A 16,977-nucleotide genomic window follows, 5' to 3' on the forward strand; every position below is an offset into this window, starting at 1 on the left:
AGACTCAAAGTGATGAAGCCAAGACAGGAGTAAAAGTACTCTGAGCTTTCAGCATTGCAACCAAATTATCATAAACCTATACGTCATTTACTTTTCATCTTCTGCATACGGTCTCACCCTGCACTCAGGACTCATGGCGGTCTGGGGCGCACAGGCGTGTGGTCTACATGCGCTCTAAGTAATCCATGGATGGCTGCCGGTAAAACCGCATCCAAAATTCAATTACCCCAGTCTTGGCAGAGGAAACTGTTGAGCAATGACCTTACAGAAATGTCAGACTAAATGTATGCAGTTTAATTTTACATAATATTGAAAGCTCCCAGAAGACCAAATTCATCATGGAGCGTATTTGTCAAAGGCGACTACGTACGCTCGCTGTAGTGTGCTATAAAGTAAAGTACAGTGTATGATGTGGCGCCATCTCACCTCTATGTGCGTGCTGCGGGCGTGCATGGAGGTGCACTACACACACACAAAGGAGCAGAAATGGACAGCTGTTGTGAGGAATTGGTTATCACGTCTTTTGCACATTGTTGCAGTCCTGAGAAAAAAATTGTCTCATACAACGACAGTACACTCGGTTCTATTTCTTGCACTGTGTTGATTGTTGTTCTTTGTCTAATGTATGCACCACCTGCCAAGACAAATTCATAGTATGTGTAACATACCTGGGAACTACATGGGAACTACAGCTTCTGATTAATTATTTAAAAAGGGAAAGTCATATTTTAAAATATGCAAATTCCTAATGCAGAAGTCTCTCCAGAGTATCGACGTGTCGATTCGTTGGCCGGCAGCCTGTAATTCTATCCCCGAGCTGCCCATTGTCAAGCATTAGCGTCATCTTCCGGACCAGTCAAAGAGCCCCGCACTTCAAAGTAGACTTGGCAAAATAGTCAGCCTTATATGAACACGCAGACAAAACACGATTTATGTATATACTGTACCTGTCAAAAGAAATTGTCAAAAATGCCCACACACACACACGTAATCCGCTGTGACTGTGTGAAATCATCCACAAAGACCAGGGCTGAAATAGCCTTTGAAGTTTGCCAAAGGCACACATTAGGGTCCTATATGTCACGCCGCTCTTCGACAGAAGAAACATCGTAGTGGCAGCAACACATGCAAAGAAACGCTGACATGTGATGATACGGCAAACACGCACACGCCACCGTAATCATGTTATTTATCAGAGTCTTGAGTTCCTGTTTGTATCATAGAAAACTTCCAGCCTCGAACACGCGACAATAATGTGTCCCAGATTGCAAAGGGTGAAGGAGACATCACACACACACAGACACACACAAGCACACGCAAACACAATTGCTGCATGAGCACCACAAAGAAAAGCCGACACAATTATCAAAGGGATGATTCACCTGCAGATCTTCAAAAGGTCTCGTCTCATTTCAATCCATGTCTCATTTCTCTGCTTCTCAACCTCTCAACACGTCCATCATTGCATGTCCCTCTCTCTGTCTCTGTCTCACAATCCACCCCATCTTTCTCTCCTTTTTTTTTGTCTTCGCCACGGTAAGTGCGATAGCTTTTTTTTCACCTTGGCAGGTTTGCTTTTCAGCAAGCAGCAGACTGATGACATTAATGACGACGCCAGTGATTTATTATTCTGAAGAGAGCTGGGGATAATGATTAAATTGATATTATTCTTCTTTGTCGCTGTGTGCTTCTCTTTTTCACTAGTGTTAGATTAGAGTAATGCAACATGTCGAATACTGACTGACTCCCAGTTGGACGGTTTTCATTGTAAATAGTTTAATCAGTGGTCTCTAAAGAGGCCGATCAGAAGAGTTGATCATCTGACGCAAAGTCTCACATCAGCAGACATGGGAGAGCGTACAAACAGCAACACACACACACACACACACCAGAGGAGGAACCACCTTTGGAACATTTGGAACAACTGACATAATCAGACACTTATTGCAAGTCATTCCCATGAACGCTGCTCAGAGTAAATCTCAGTCACTCAGTCTGCCCACAGCACGGAGTTGACGGAGGTTGCACAGACTTTCATCATAATGCGTTCATGCTCTACTCAGTAGTATTGGGCGAAGGTAAATTATAAAGCTAACATGATGTGTTCAAATATAACCTTGTAAAACTTAGCTTGGGCGAGAAAGTTGAATAAATACAGTTATTTTAATGAAATGTTTCCAGAGCAATATCAAAGAGATATTAAACCCTTTTAACTTACTAACACAAGCTCCAAGTAGCTTAAAATATATATTTAAAACTATTAATACCAAGTTGTATTTTTTTGTATTCCCTAATTATTTGAACTGTGTGTGTGTGTGTTTTCAATAACCACGATAGATGACTATAACAAAAGTACTACATTGTGAGTTTTGGGGGGTTTACACAGACTTCAGAATGGTTGAAATTACTCCGGCACATTTCTGTCGATTCTAGTTCTAAAATCAAAATTGTAATCAGCAGGTCATCAGAATGTCATGTAATCGGCCAAGAAAATCTCTCGCTAACACTTCTCCAGCGATGGGTGCTCGCCCCCAGAATCCTGATCGGAGGACGCCCGAGGAAACCTTCCTGAAGGTTCAGAGAGAACAGGCTGGATGCAAAAGTAGCCACGGATCATTTACATTGTTTGCCTTAGGAACTGTAACTGCATGAATACACAACATCAGTGTCTGGTTTTGCAGCACACCGATCAGGTAGGGCCGACACAGAGCTATAAATCACTCCTTGCAGCAACAGTGTACTTCAGGTTTGACTCAGTTTCACCTCTCCCTGCTAGCGCTTCTCTCAACCGGTTTGTGTGTGTGTGTGTGTGTGTGTGTGTGTGTGTGGGTTTCAAGATCTCTTCCCTTTTCCTCTTCTTCTTAAGTTTCCCCTCTCTTCCCGTCACCCCTCCTCCCCCACCCCTCACCTCCCTCTGCAGTTCTAACAAGCCGTACAGACTAAAAGGCAGAGCGGGAGAGAATTTACCATTCACAAAACACCCAGTTTCCTGTGAAGCTAACGGGGCTAAAAATACTAATGCTTGTCTGCTCCATCTCATTACTCAGTAAGTCTCCAAAATATAGCCACACACACACACACACACACACACACACACACACACACACACACACACACACGCTGGTCGGGTGTCAGGCTGAGGAAGATGCCGACGGAATAAATAACAGGGATTTTTTTTTTAAGGAATGTGCCTGTTGGCATTCAGCTACATATCCGAGCTGGGTATATTATACCAGGAGCCTGGAGTTACTCCGGCACTAGATTGTCTTTTTAAGGGTACGGCCCGATTCGGAAAAACATTTAACCCTCTTCATCATCAATCAATCCCCGCACGCGCGCACACACACACACACACACACACACACACACACACACACACACACACACACACACACACACACACACACACACAGTGTTTGTGTGAGCGCTCTGAACATTGCATCTAGCATAACATGACATTACTTATGTTTTCATGACTTGGTAAATGAGCCACGTCAGATTCGGAGACTTGACTGCCAGACCACTTACGTGTGTGTGTGTGTGTGTGTGTGTGTGTGTGTGTGTGTGTGTGTGTGTGTGTGTGTGTGTGTGTGTGTGTGTGTGTGGGAGGAGGGGGGGAGCAAATCTGGTGTCATTTTAGCCTGAAACATTTAGAAAACACTGTGTAGTAATGAGACATCGGATGAGTGTCAGCCACCATAGCCTGGTATAGAATCATGCCTGTAGGGGTAAGTGTGTGTGTGTGTGTGTGTGTGTGTGTGTGTGTGTGTGTGTGTGTGTGTGTGTGTGCACGCGCGCGCATGCCAGGGCTTGCATATGTCTTCATTCTGTTTTTACTTAAGCAGAACCCATTTTGTTTTGAAAACTTTAAATTGATGGAGTATTAAAACCACATAATTGCCTCTTAATCTGTTTTGCGGCTGGAGTCCTTTAAAAAGAAATAAAAGGCTCCCACAAGCCAACAAAAAACTTCCCAAACAAAGGTTCAGGTGGCTCATTTTCAAAACACAAAAGGCAACATTGGTTAAATAGCAACATCCTTTTCAGTCAGCGGACTGTAAGAGGTAGAAAAGGACCCACAGTTTATACTGTACGTTCCTGAAGCCGAGCGACATACAGACATCCCTCTTGTATTTACATGTATATGTCCTTAAACGAGCATGTATCAACTCTTACCTTTGGATGCACAACAACATGTGTGTGTGTTCGTGCGTGCGTGCGTGGATGCATGCATGTGTGCGTGCATGTGTCCAGGCGTGTGTGTGTGTGTGCGCGTGTAGGCAGCAGTGAGCGTGCCCCAGGAGGCCAGCTGCCTCTCCAGGGATGTGAAGTGTCGTCAAAAATAGAGCGCCTTCATGGTCTAGTTCAGTGCTTGTGTCTGCATCCACAACATATTAAATTGCCTTCCCTAATTGCTTGCTCCAGTTCTTAATAATGAGAATAATAATATTATATTACATGGCGCCATCTCCATTATTGGGGACTCCTCGCTTTGGAACATGCACTTAATGACCAACTGGTCTGTATATCATTTCTAGCTATACATCCATCGATGCTCACATGCTTTGTACTTATGTATGTGGTCCCATTATATCTGTCAGTGTGTGTGTGTGTGTGTGTGTGTGTGTGTGTGTCAGCGAGTGACAGATGGTCTCTGGTCATCGTCCCAGTGGAGTATACACTCTACAGATGCTGCCGCCAAACAAGGTGTCAGCAGTAGTTTGCTTTCCTTCTCTCTTGTTTCCTCAAGATGTCAAGTGTTATGTAATGATCATTGTCCCCGATGACCTTAAAGGGTCACTCCACCCAAGTTAAAAAGACAAATGTAGTAGATCTTCTAAAACTCAGCAAGAAAGCACTTTTTCCCGAAATGAAAGAAGCAATTCAAATAATTCCTTTAACTACAGCCAGGTTGGAACGTTCCCCTTAAAGTTTCCAGCAGCAGAAGAACGCTGAAGTCCATTTTAACGAGTTGTAGGATTCAACTCAAGTAAAGTCCACTGAAAGTCTTTGATTTACACACACATTTAGGTGCCATGATTGCTCACTCCACGCGTCAATCACACTTAATGTATTATACACACAAAGAGAATCCACTACTGTAATTTCACCGTGGGTTCAGGTGCACCACAGATTTTAACCCCGAAGAAAGCCCAGAGCTGAGATGTCAGCGTCAATCAGCGCCATGCGATTCAGAGAACAGATTGTGGATGTTGATCCCCGCCCTCTCCCGCCCCCGTCCACGTGTCAGCCCCTAAATCTCTGGATGTGCACCCACATGCAGACGTCTCCAAGCGCTCACCTGTGTGCTGCCCAACCATCCATGAACACTTAATATGCGGCTCAACTCTGCCGAGCAACAAGAGCGCATCTCTGAGACGCTCGCCTTTTCGTCTCCCCCTCCATCTTGTCCTGGCAGAGCAGGGGCCGACTTAATAGAATTCATAAAACAAAGAAGGGATTGATTGGTAAATGAGGCGTGTGAGGGGGGCAAGCGTAGAAATTAATTATTAGAGCAGCACAGTCCCGGCTTGTGATCAACAAGCATGGACCTGTGGAGCCTTGTCTTGCTGTGTGTGTGTGTGTGTGTGTGTGTGTGTGTGTGTGTGTGTGTGTGTGTGTGTGTGTGTTTCCAATTAAATGCAGTGAAATTGAGAGACTTGGCCTGTAGGAATCTAATTACCAGAATCCTTGGGGGAAAAGAGGACAGAGTGCCTTCAATGTGTCAGCACATCTCGCACAAAGTGTGTGTGTGCGAGTGTAGGAGAGGATGAAAGTTGATATATTTATGCTGGTGTGAGTGTGTAGGAAGTCATTAAAATGTGTCTACATCAATGATTGTTAACTATTTCTCGATGTTGCATTTAGTTACAGTGTGTGATGCACACATTCCTTCACACTTCCCATTGTCTATAAGTGTGTTTCCATGCATGTATGGCTATGTCACTGCATTTTCAGTTTATGCCTGTGTGTGTGTTTGTGAATGCTTTTCATGTGTGTGTCTCTAGTAGCTTTACGAGAGGCCGGGGCTAATGAATCAGGATGACGGGGAGGCACTCAAAGGCGTCATCAGCATCACAAACCACAACAGCTCTATATGTCTGTCAGCCTCCGCTCTCGTCCTTTGAATACATGGCAAGCATTAGAGAGAGAGAGATCAGACAGGTGGAGAGAGCGAGTGATAGATGAGAGAGGAGAGCGCAAACAAAGCAGTCACACAATTTATTTGTGCAATGTCATATTATGCCTGCGCCCGATGGTGGTGAAAGATGAAGCAGCACTGCAGGAAAGATAGACGCTTTCAATAGGCTCTTTCTCAACAAACAACCGACCATCGAATGTTTTGTAACTTACAGGGTTCAAACATTTGTTGAAAAGCCATGCACATACATTTCCCGCCACTTCGAGCGCTCTCACACATAACATGTGCAACACTTGATATGGTGAAGATAAACCGATGCAGCTGGATGCTGACAGACGACTAAAATATCTAATTTCACACAAAATAACAAGACCATTAAAGATGCACTTACGCAATACAAATCTCTTAAGAAGTCAACTGTGAAAGTTGAATTGGAAATTATACATTAGAGGTTCAACTGAAAACAATTTCAATAATTTCTTCCCCTTTATTATTAGACCATTGCACATATCGGATCGGATCTATTCTGGCTCCTCTGCAGAGCAGCGTCGACCAGGAAAGGAAACTTATTTAACTTAGAAAAATAACTGAAATAACTACAAAACATGAGGCAAAACGAGACAATTATCCTCTCTTTCCGAATGGGATGAATTCCAGTAGGCCTGGGCTAATTATTACCAATCACCAGACCAAATCATAAGCTACTCTAACACACACACGCCCACAAGAAGAAAAGAATCTCTGGACATTTATTCACTTAACTTCATGCAATAATTCAGTACAACCCGAGTCTCTGCTGTCACTTATCTAATATAACATCACATACTTGTTTTCAATGGCCTCAAAATGTCAGCTAACACATACACACACACACACACACACACACACACACACACACACTACACACATACACTTGGCCTTCCAGGCTTCTCCTTTCCAAACCCCATCAATGTCATCTCTGGCCGATGTTATATGTCATGTCGTATGACCACAACAATTAGTCGTAGTCCGTAACTCCTACCTCACATCCTGAAGAGTCTCGACTAATGTATTGTAACATGTCAGTGACACTAAGGATGAAGGAGCAGGATCCAAATGTCACAAGAGGGATGATGATGTTTCCTGACAAACTGTCTGCGTGTCTTGATTTGCCGAGTTGTTAATCATCAAATAGTACTAGCACTGTGATTGGTAGGTGAGGGCTTTGATGAACACAAAGTACTAGAAGTACCTCGAGGATACTTGTTGACTTGTTGAATTGAGACGTGACTCTAAAACACTTAAATCAGCCACTGGCATTGAACAGTCGTATGCCTGTGCGCCTATGCTTCTTTAAAATGTGTGGCAGCTGTAATTCATGCACATGGACACGCACACAAACACACACACACACACACACACACACACACACACACACACACACACAGTCCACAATCAATCAATCAATCTATCAACAAATAGACAGAGTGAGGGCTGACATTTAAAGCCCTGCAGCTTGTGTGTGTGTGTGTGTGTGTGTGTGTGTGTGTGTGTGTGTGTGTGTGTGTGTGTGTGTGTGTGTGTGTGTGTGTGTGTGTGTGTTCCGTTTTATGATGCAGAAAAGAAGCATCACAATGTACAGGTTTTCACAGCAGAATGAGAGAAAAATGTCCTCTAGATATAAAAAGCATGACTAACGGTCCATTATGCTGTCGCCAGGCGGGGCCTCTCTCGTCAATAAAAGTATTTAAAATCACTGAGACCGCTCCATGTTGACAAAGAAGCAGAAGGAGAAATGAGACGAGATGGTTATGATTAGATTTATTTCATAATGGCGGTAATGATAATTACAATGATGATGATGGCGATGATGGCGGTAATGCAGCTGATGATGAGAAGGGCCGAGATGATGATGTTTACTTGTCCGGATAATGACGATGCTGCAGATGAAAATGTCTGATGTGTGATCGCGTTACAGTTTTTTTTAATCATGATGACCTTGATGGCGTTAAAAGTGGTTATGTAAAAAGGCAGAAACCGCCTCTGATGCATGCCGGTCCAAACAATGTGACATTGGCAAGAGAAAATAAGTCTTATAGTCGAAAGTAAGAGTGAGCGAGAGGGGAGCATCGTCGAGGGAAAGAGCATTACGGGATTCCAGCCAAAGGAAAGTTTGCTTTGTCTTTCTCTTCTAAACACACGCACGCGCACAAGGCAACAGTAATACTCTTAATGTACAAGCAAAGGACAATGCTGAGGAAGTGCGTATGTGTATGTTTCCACACACGACTGAGCATAAAGAATGATGCACACCTTGTGCTCATTTCACTGCAAACTGCTGGTATTTGTTTTTGATGTCAGATCAATCTCATGTCTGATCAGGAATCACAACCTTCAATTGGCTTCTTGTGCTGTGAACAGGAAATACTGGAACGGCTGGCATTTAGACAGCAACAGACTCTTGGATCCGTTTCTGGATTAGAATGTTAAGCCATGACGCTTTGGCAACATTGTCTTTGTAATGCTGATGCCAATAAAACATATTGAATTGAATTAAGAACAAAAGATAGAATCAGATAGAGCAAAGAGCTGTTTTTCCAGAGATATCTAGTATCGTCCACTCTGATGTGTCCCTGGGTCTCCAGGCTGCTTAGCCAAAGCTGCTGTTTATAAAAATAAAAAAAAACCTCTACAAAACAGTTTGGAGTGTGTCGTAACGGCTGTTTTCTTCATATCTTACTGCAGTGAGCAAAATGTGTTTGTTTCTGTAACATATAATGTTATAAATAATTAGTAATGTCACAAATTCCTTGATCATTTAATCTCCACATGCGAGTTATGTGTGGAAACCTGAGAGCCTATAATGTTTTATTCACTCGTGCAGCTTATTCTGTATCTCATAGATCAAGGTTTAGAGTGTTACCGTCTGTATGACTTACAAACTCAAAAGGCTTTTAATGCCCTGAAAGAAATTACTGTAATTTGCCACAATTTGTACTGTCAGTCATTTTGCATGAATTATTTCTTCTCATGTAACAGATGAGTCATTCCAGAAGTATTGTCGAAGTTAAGATTGATAATTTCCAAGAGGGAGTTAAAAGCTAAACTATTCTTTTACATTATTCTACGTATCCGTTACAAGCGCTAAATGATCCATTAATCATGCGATCAGCCGTCACAAAACACCATAAGACAGTCACGCTAAGGGAGTGCCACTTCGACTCCGAAAAAGGTCACAAATCGTCAAGACGGGGTTGCCGCTTGTTCACATCACTGAGCAGCAGAGTGGGGCTGAACGACCGAATGGGGTGTCCGTCAAAATGGCTTAGTGATGCTCGAGCGGGCACGAGAAGGCCTTCCTTACTGGTGTCAGCCCGTGACAGGTGACAAAACAGCTGTGGAAGATGCACACCGAGGGACCACATGAGTCGTAACAGGTGCATGTTGAGGGTGAGACCGAGACAGTTAAGTGTTCAAAGAGACAGAAATATCAGTCAATATTTTTTTTTTTTAATGTCTTTTTCGATTTCCTCAAATACCAATAACTGATAGTACAACAATCGTACAGCATCGTATAAATGTAGTACTTAATAAATACGGTTTGGTGACTAATATAGCGAGCAGCTGGTTTAATGCCAGTAAGGTCAGATTCACCAGATTAAAAGGGAGCCTGTAATGTTTGTGTCAGGTTAGAGCAGCCGATCATTCATGTGGAGAGCAGGTGTGAGATCGGATGTTTCTGGGACAACGGGGCGTACCGAGGTGCCTTCTGGGGGCGTTGCGGTCCATATTCAACCAAAGCGCAGATAGCACACGCTCTCTAATACACATAATACACACTCTTGTCCTCAGAATCCTCTACGTTGTTCAAGATGTGTTGTGTTGCTTGCTGCACAGTATGCTTAAAAAAAAGTCTGCACATTATACTCCACTTGATAAGAAAGTCATTTCGTGGCAACAAATTGTGAGCATTTTTGGTACACTTACCTAAATCAGGGCTGATATAAAGCAATTTAATAAATAAACACTATCACAGTATATCATCGTCTAAGTTTAAAAGCCACGACTTTACAGAATTAGACACATTTTACATTTTTTGGGGGATCTCATTCACTTTGAGAAGATTGATACCACTCTCACAGCATCCAGTTAGCTTAGCATAGCATGAAGACGGGGACAGTTAGCCTAGCTCTCTCCAAAGGGAACAAAGTCTGCCCATCAGCACTTTTATTTTAAGTGTAGTTTCTTTAATCCGTACAATATCGACATGATGCTCACAGCTCGCTGTTCTTTCTAGTTCCAGTCTTTGTGCTAAGCTAACAAAACAACGGGTAACATAACCACTGCTGGCTGCAGTAGTTCTGGCATACTGCACATTTACATTACAAGCTATCTGTATATTTAGTTGATCGTAATGTTATACTTTATGTCGTATGTCTAAATTTTTAAAAATGGGGGTGTTACGGTCGAATGTCACACATTATTGTGTATAAAAAATAAATCGTTGGAAGGTCGTTGAGGGACTCAGGTGAGGGAAGCAAGCGATTATTGGTTTAAATCCCTCTGCCTTACATGAATACATCAACAAGACCACCAGTGCGTCATGTTTTCAGAATAATAAATCAGGAGAATGACATCATTGTGGATGGATTGAAATATCCTGTTGTTATCAGCCTGCGCGGTGTATATATCTCAATCCTGAATTCATCTGAACAACTTTAACCTTCATTTCCAAATCCAACAGCACGTTGTATTGACAGAGCAAACTGCAGCTTAACCAGCAACTATCACCTGTCACAGAGTCCAAAGACGATACGCAATAATCCCTGCCATAACAAACACATCATTCTAAATACATACACATCCACACCCGCACATGCGGTGCAGCATACAGTCGCCTATAATTGGGATGTTGTGTGATGAGGCGACTGCTGCTTGTCAACAGAGATTAGCTGCAGATGTGTGTGTGTGTGTGTGTGTGTGTGTGTGTGTGTGTGTGTGTGTGTGTGTGTGTGTGTGTGTTTGTAACTGTTGTTGCACCTGAGCACACGGAGTGAAAAACACCTGGACACAATGTGATACTGTAAGGCCACACGTGTGCATGCACTCGCATACATAGAAGTCTAAATAAGCATAAACAAGTCATACAAAACACAGCTCTTTCTTCTGGGTCAAGATGTGAAATAATGCCTGCAAATATATGTGCATACACAAACACTATTGAATATATACGGTATATCAATCATGTAAGGTCGTCGTGGAAGGGCGGATGTCACATACGGTGACTTTCGTATTTATTTACAGCAACAGTCAGCTTTTAGAGGGAGAATGCCCTTCAAAATCTAAACGCAAGGCGTTATTTCCGTCACGAAAACCTTTGTTTGTCGCACAAAACCGGCGACGCTCACTTCATCTTCAACAGCTGTGACAGAGACCACTATCAGTCAGGCTCTGTCCACCTATTCTGAAAGCCAGAGTGAGGAAATGATCACATACAGATGATAAATATTTGTTTCAGGCGAGCAAGCTGAAAATAAAACGCCGTCAGTGCAGGTCCACCAAAGCAAACAAGCCGAGCCAGGAAGAAGTCCCGATGAAGCCAACCTTGCCCATGTTGTCATTTGCTGTTGTCAAAGTGGATAAGGAAAAGGGCACCTGCTGCTCTTTTAGAGAGACACGCCTGGAAGGGTTGAGTCGCAGCGTCCCAATTGGCTGAGCACACACATGCAACGTTTTAATGAAACACTGTCAGCAAGGCGTCTGTAATTGGTTCATCGGTTATGTTAAATAAATGTCTATCTCTCTCGATGAGTGCCAAACAACTGCTCCTCCTCTTTGCAAACATCTTTTGGCACACTGTCAGCACTGGGCCCTATGCCTCATTACAATTGTTTTCTCGTTGTTAATGGCTTAAGAGTTGTATGCATCATATTCATTTGGACAGACTCTATTGGCGCTTGATTCTTTCTCCATTTACAGTTCAAATTGCCAGTCGAGGTTATGGGACTCACCTGAGCAGTTGCATTTGTAAGAAGAAAAAAAAGTGTTAATAATTGTTTGTCTATTTATCTCCGACCTTCCATTTTTAGGGTTCTTTCTTTGCATGCGATCTGTCGTTTCCACACCTCCAAAAAGGTCACACACAAACACACCCAACCCTTAGGCAACGATCACATTCGGCATGAAACATGTGCAGGGCCTGTGGGCGAGTGTACATGAGGCAAAGGCCTTGCCTGCCGGTGGCTTTCACAGTGACTGACATTTCAAGGAAGAAAGGGAAACACAAACAACCACACACACACACACACACACACAGAAAGAAAGAGGCATGTCTGAAGTCCAGACCACCTGATTTATAATGCTCATACTTTAAGCAAAGCCATGAGAAGCAAACAATCATTGGGCTTTACTCAAAAGATATATTCTCATACATCAATGAAGTTGAAGACAAACTGAAAGCTCTTATGTCAGACGTGCCAAAGATGCAGATGTTTTATCTTATCAGTTTACTCATTTTTGCTTCTCTCTCTTGCAGTTAATGCCTCACTCTTTCTCTCTCTCTCGTGTGTTGTCTGTGTCTTACTGTACTCTCGCTGCTGGTGTTTGTCACTGCACCCGTCACATTTCCTCTGTCTTTGTTCCCCATCATAGAATATCGACGGTCACAGCTACCGAACCTCTTCTCTGCTCTCGCTCGCCGCCTCCCTCTGTCTGTCCCTCTCTCTCTTTCCCTCTGGCCTTCACAGGAGGCTCTCAAGGCGCAGTATGTGGCTGCCCTCACCAGACAGTTGTCGAGCATAAACCGATCGTTTCACCTAACTGAATAACACCAGCATTCACTGCAGACCCACTCCCATCCCGCTCGCTGTACCTCTCTCTCTCTCTCTCTCTCTCTGTTCTCCCTCCAGCTCTTTGTCATTTTCATCCCTTCCATCTCGTCTTGCCTTTCTCTCCGTCTGCCACAACGTCTCCCTTTATACCTTTTCACTTCTTTTTTTTATTTGATTTTTTTTAGCTTTTTCTCTTATGCGTATCCCCTGATCATCTCCTTGTTGTTCCATCTCTTTGACTCTTTCGCTCTTCTGCTTTTTGTTTAATCTCCTTTTCTAGACACACTCACCCGTTCTCTCCATTTGTGCCACCCCCTGTTACTTTCAGGTCATTGTGATGCTGCTACAAAGGAACTATAAATGCCCTCCGTCTGCCCCCTATGGTGATCCACAATACTGGATCTCACACGGACCTCACGTCCGATTGTGAGTGTGATTTTATGTGCGACTGTGTTTGTTTGGGGAAAGTGTATGCGACTGTGTCGGGAACTAAACTGCAAGAGCGCCTTGACCCTTGTCTATACAGTAAAGGACGCGTGGACTTTCTCCTCCTCATTTTTATTCGGAGGATCTTTGCATTTCTCCCTCCAGTGTTTGCTCTTTTAACAACAGAGAATTTGTTAACTTCCTGTTTGCGGTATTTAAAAGATCCCAACATTACAAGAGATGGCAAGACAGACTCAAGGACACAAGCTACCAAACACCATGCGACAGTCAGTGTGTACGACACTCACACACTCAGAATAAGACATTCGATCATCACTGGGGTCACGGATACCAATAATAGCGTGTCTTATAGAAGATTACAACTATTCTCATATACATATTTAATGATTGGATTTGACAGAAATGCTCTGTATATGTACCTCTCAGCACAAGACCTGCTGTATGCAGCCTGAGGTTAGACGCCACCGCCTGAAGCTGAGGGCAGTAGAAGGGCAGGAAGGAGGAAAGTTATGAATGATCAGGCTTATTGATGCTTTGTTCCAAGGATCAGAGTTTGCTTAAAACAACAGCCAGCTGTTTGTCATTATGCAGCCACAGGGCATTTCATTATTGTCAGGCCTTAAGTGACCTCAGTATTTGCAGGAATTCGGCCATTACCATCATGGACAGTAAGATTCATTTTGGGACGGCAGGTTGGAGGTCTATTCTCGTCAACTGGAAGTAAGAAAAGAGGCATTGTGGGTGTGTGTGGATGCAGTCTAATTATATGATCTTGTAGAGTTTAAGATGGCAGTTTTATGCGGAGTCACTAACAATGGGTGCAGCAGGAGAGTGAGCTTACATTTCTAGAAAAATTACAAGCAACCACTGAGAGGGAGTCGAAATCAGTCAGACGATAAATATACAATTACAAATGTCCCTTTACCCTGACATTATTACGCTTGAATGACAAAAGGAATTCTATAAAAAGCGTCAACCAGCACTTGGATCTACGACGTCTACGTTTTGTTTAGTGTTTTATTCAATTCAATCTGCTTTATTGGCATTCTACATTAGCTGCAACGAGAGGAGGAGAGAGAGGGGGCGGTCATTCCAGAGAGATCATGGTCTGTCTGATCCGATGTTTGCACCACTGCCATAACCAGGCACATTTTCATTGAAAGTTTCAGGGGGAAAAAGGTCAGCAGTGATGTCTCCAATGTTGCATTTCGTTCATGCTGATTCCTGGCTGCACCAGGCTGCGTAATTAATTGAGCATTGAGACAGAACATAGAAGGCCATGTGCCAGAATACTATTCAGCACCACATAGGCAGCATCGAGGTTTTGAGAGCAAAACATATTTACCGGAATTGACCAGAATATAAAAAAGTGTTGTTATGAAGGAAACAAGATAATTCAATGAATCATAACCTTGATTACGGTACATATTGAGTCCATTTAATAATGAACATGTTCCAGGTATTGCAGAATGTCCCTGAAATACAGAAACACTGGTCTGACTGTAGTCACGCAGTGAAAATGCTTTGATTCCAAACATTTTGTTTGACTGAAATTCAGTCTCAGCGTTCACATTTTTAGTCTAGGGCATAAAAGCTGCACTTGTTTTTTAAGAACATTTGATGTTTTTTGCAGGAAAAAAAAGAGAAGAAGCTCACTTGTCGGATCATGAGGCTACAGGTCTAATAAACAGGCAACACATCCGCCTCTCTGCGCGCTCTGCCAGCTTTCCTGTGAAAGACTTGAAGTGAAAATAGGCCAAACTTACCTTGACTGACATTAAAAAAGGTGTGTCCAGGATTCACTGAACAAAACAGCGGCGGTCTCGCCTTCTCTGAGACACCTGGCCGGTGTGAACCATGGAAGATCACTATCCACTGGCCATTTATGGAATCGGAGCGAACGGAGGCATGACGGCGAGAAACAGCGAGGAGGACGTCGTCGCGATGCTGCGGCGCAAAGCCCGGGTCCCCGGTGGAAAATTGGGTTGCGCGTTGCAGCCTTGGCGACTCTGTGTGGTGCGCACTGGTCTCTACGAGACTCACATTTCCAGGAAGCCAAGAAGCAAATTAAGACGATAATTCGCAGTGTTTTTCACCCGCCAAGTTTATTTAGAGGCTCCTAAAGCGACCATTTCAAGCCAGTAGACGTCAAAGAGAATCAATACGTTGAGTTCCACTTTAGGCTGTATGTGCTAAGGAATTTGGGAACACTTTTTTTCGTTCACGTTGATTGAGCACGCTGCATAAAAAAAATCCCACTATGCTGGAGACAAATATCTGTCCGATCTAGCATGTTCTAACAACGAATCTTCTTTTTTTTCCATTTCCAAATTGGCACGAAGAACATCCCACTTCTCCTCAGACCATTCCGACACCAACCTCAGAGCTCAACTCGTTATTCCCAGACGCTGTATCCAAAAGGCGTGCCTGTTTTCAAGCCCAAATTGCAACAGTTAATCACCTGCAGACTCGCACACACACGCGCACAACATGTTCTACGAGTACAGGCTGCACTTCACCGCGCGCCCGGTCCTCCTCCCGGTGGAGTGCGCGATGGATGGGCTCCTCTGTCAAGCCTCTTCATGCAGCCAGCGCATCCCACGGAACCTCAGGCAAGGATGGCTTCTGACTAATGCGTGCGTGGAAAATAAAATCGTGTTTAAAAACGTCCTCCACTTAAAAAGATCAGACGCTCAGAAAAAAAAAAGTTGATCTTCTCCAATTATTCCAACGCTCCGTGGTGGTGGTGGGGCAGAGGGGGGGGGGGGGGGGTATTAATTTAATATCCGGCGCGTCTGGTGGTTGAATTCTCAGCAGCGAAGAGTTCTGAGGTGAGAGAGAGAGAGAGAGAGAGAGAGAGAGAGAGAGAGAGAGAGAGAGAGAGAGAGAGAGAGAGAGAGAGAGATTTGGGAGACGGGCAACAATAAGCTCCTGAATGAACAGTAACACACAGCTGATTTGGGGGCATGCTCCTCATTATAAAGCAAACACTGATTTATTTAGTCCCATCTGGACAGTGCTCGGGTTACAGCAGTAAATCACTCCCTAAATTGAATTGAATTGAGTGTTACACTAGACAGGGAGAGGGTGAGGAAGAGGAGCTGCTTCTCTTCGCGCTGAGTGTGTTTGGTGGCGTGCGGGAATGGCAGTCTGAGGGAAAATAGTGTATGGCGGGTTTAATATTTGATGAGGCGTGCTTATTATACCCTCATAATCAGTTCACACCAGCATTGTGATTTGGAGACGCTGGAGGGGGGGGGGGGGGGGGGTGAAACGTGGCCATAAGTACGCGCGCGCAAACAGCCCAGACACGCACGCAGCGGTGGATGACCTGCCCTGAACGTCTCATGTCCTCATGAGATCGGACAAGCGAACGCACCGTCGCTGCGTGGAAGCGAAAGACTCACGCATGGACAACTTCCATCCACACACCACGGGGCGCGTGCACCGGACCAAGAGCACTGCATGCGGATCGTATTGGCAATTGGGTGGCGATGAGGCATTGGCATATGATGAGCCTTGGCATATGATGAGAGAGCGTGTCCGTTTGAGAAAGTCGAGTCAAGTACTGGTGAGAGA

General features: G+C 43.9%; 1 protein-coding gene across 5 annotated transcripts in view; it reads right to left on the reverse strand.

Moving 5' to 3' along the window:
• The window catches only part of cacna1ia (calcium voltage-gated channel subunit alpha1 Ia), a 135,929-nt gene extending 119,808 nt beyond the window's left edge, over window positions 1–16,121 (reverse strand). For all 5 annotated transcript variants that reach the window (XM_068578811.1, XM_068578810.1, XM_068578808.1 and 2 more), the window contains exon 1: window positions 15,165–16,121. The gene's annotated coding sequence lies outside the window, so the exon portion shown is untranslated. The remainder of the gene's footprint in view (window positions 1–15,164) is intronic.
• Between the last annotated feature and the right edge of the window lie 856 nt (window positions 16,122–16,977).

Source organism: Clinocottus analis, unplaced genomic scaffold (genome assembly GCF_023055335.1).
Source record: "Clinocottus analis isolate CAN_PGR_092001 unplaced genomic scaffold, fCliAna1.0.p SCAF_16, whole genome shotgun sequence".
NCBI lineage: Eukaryota > Metazoa > Chordata > Actinopteri > Perciformes > Cottidae > Clinocottus > Clinocottus analis.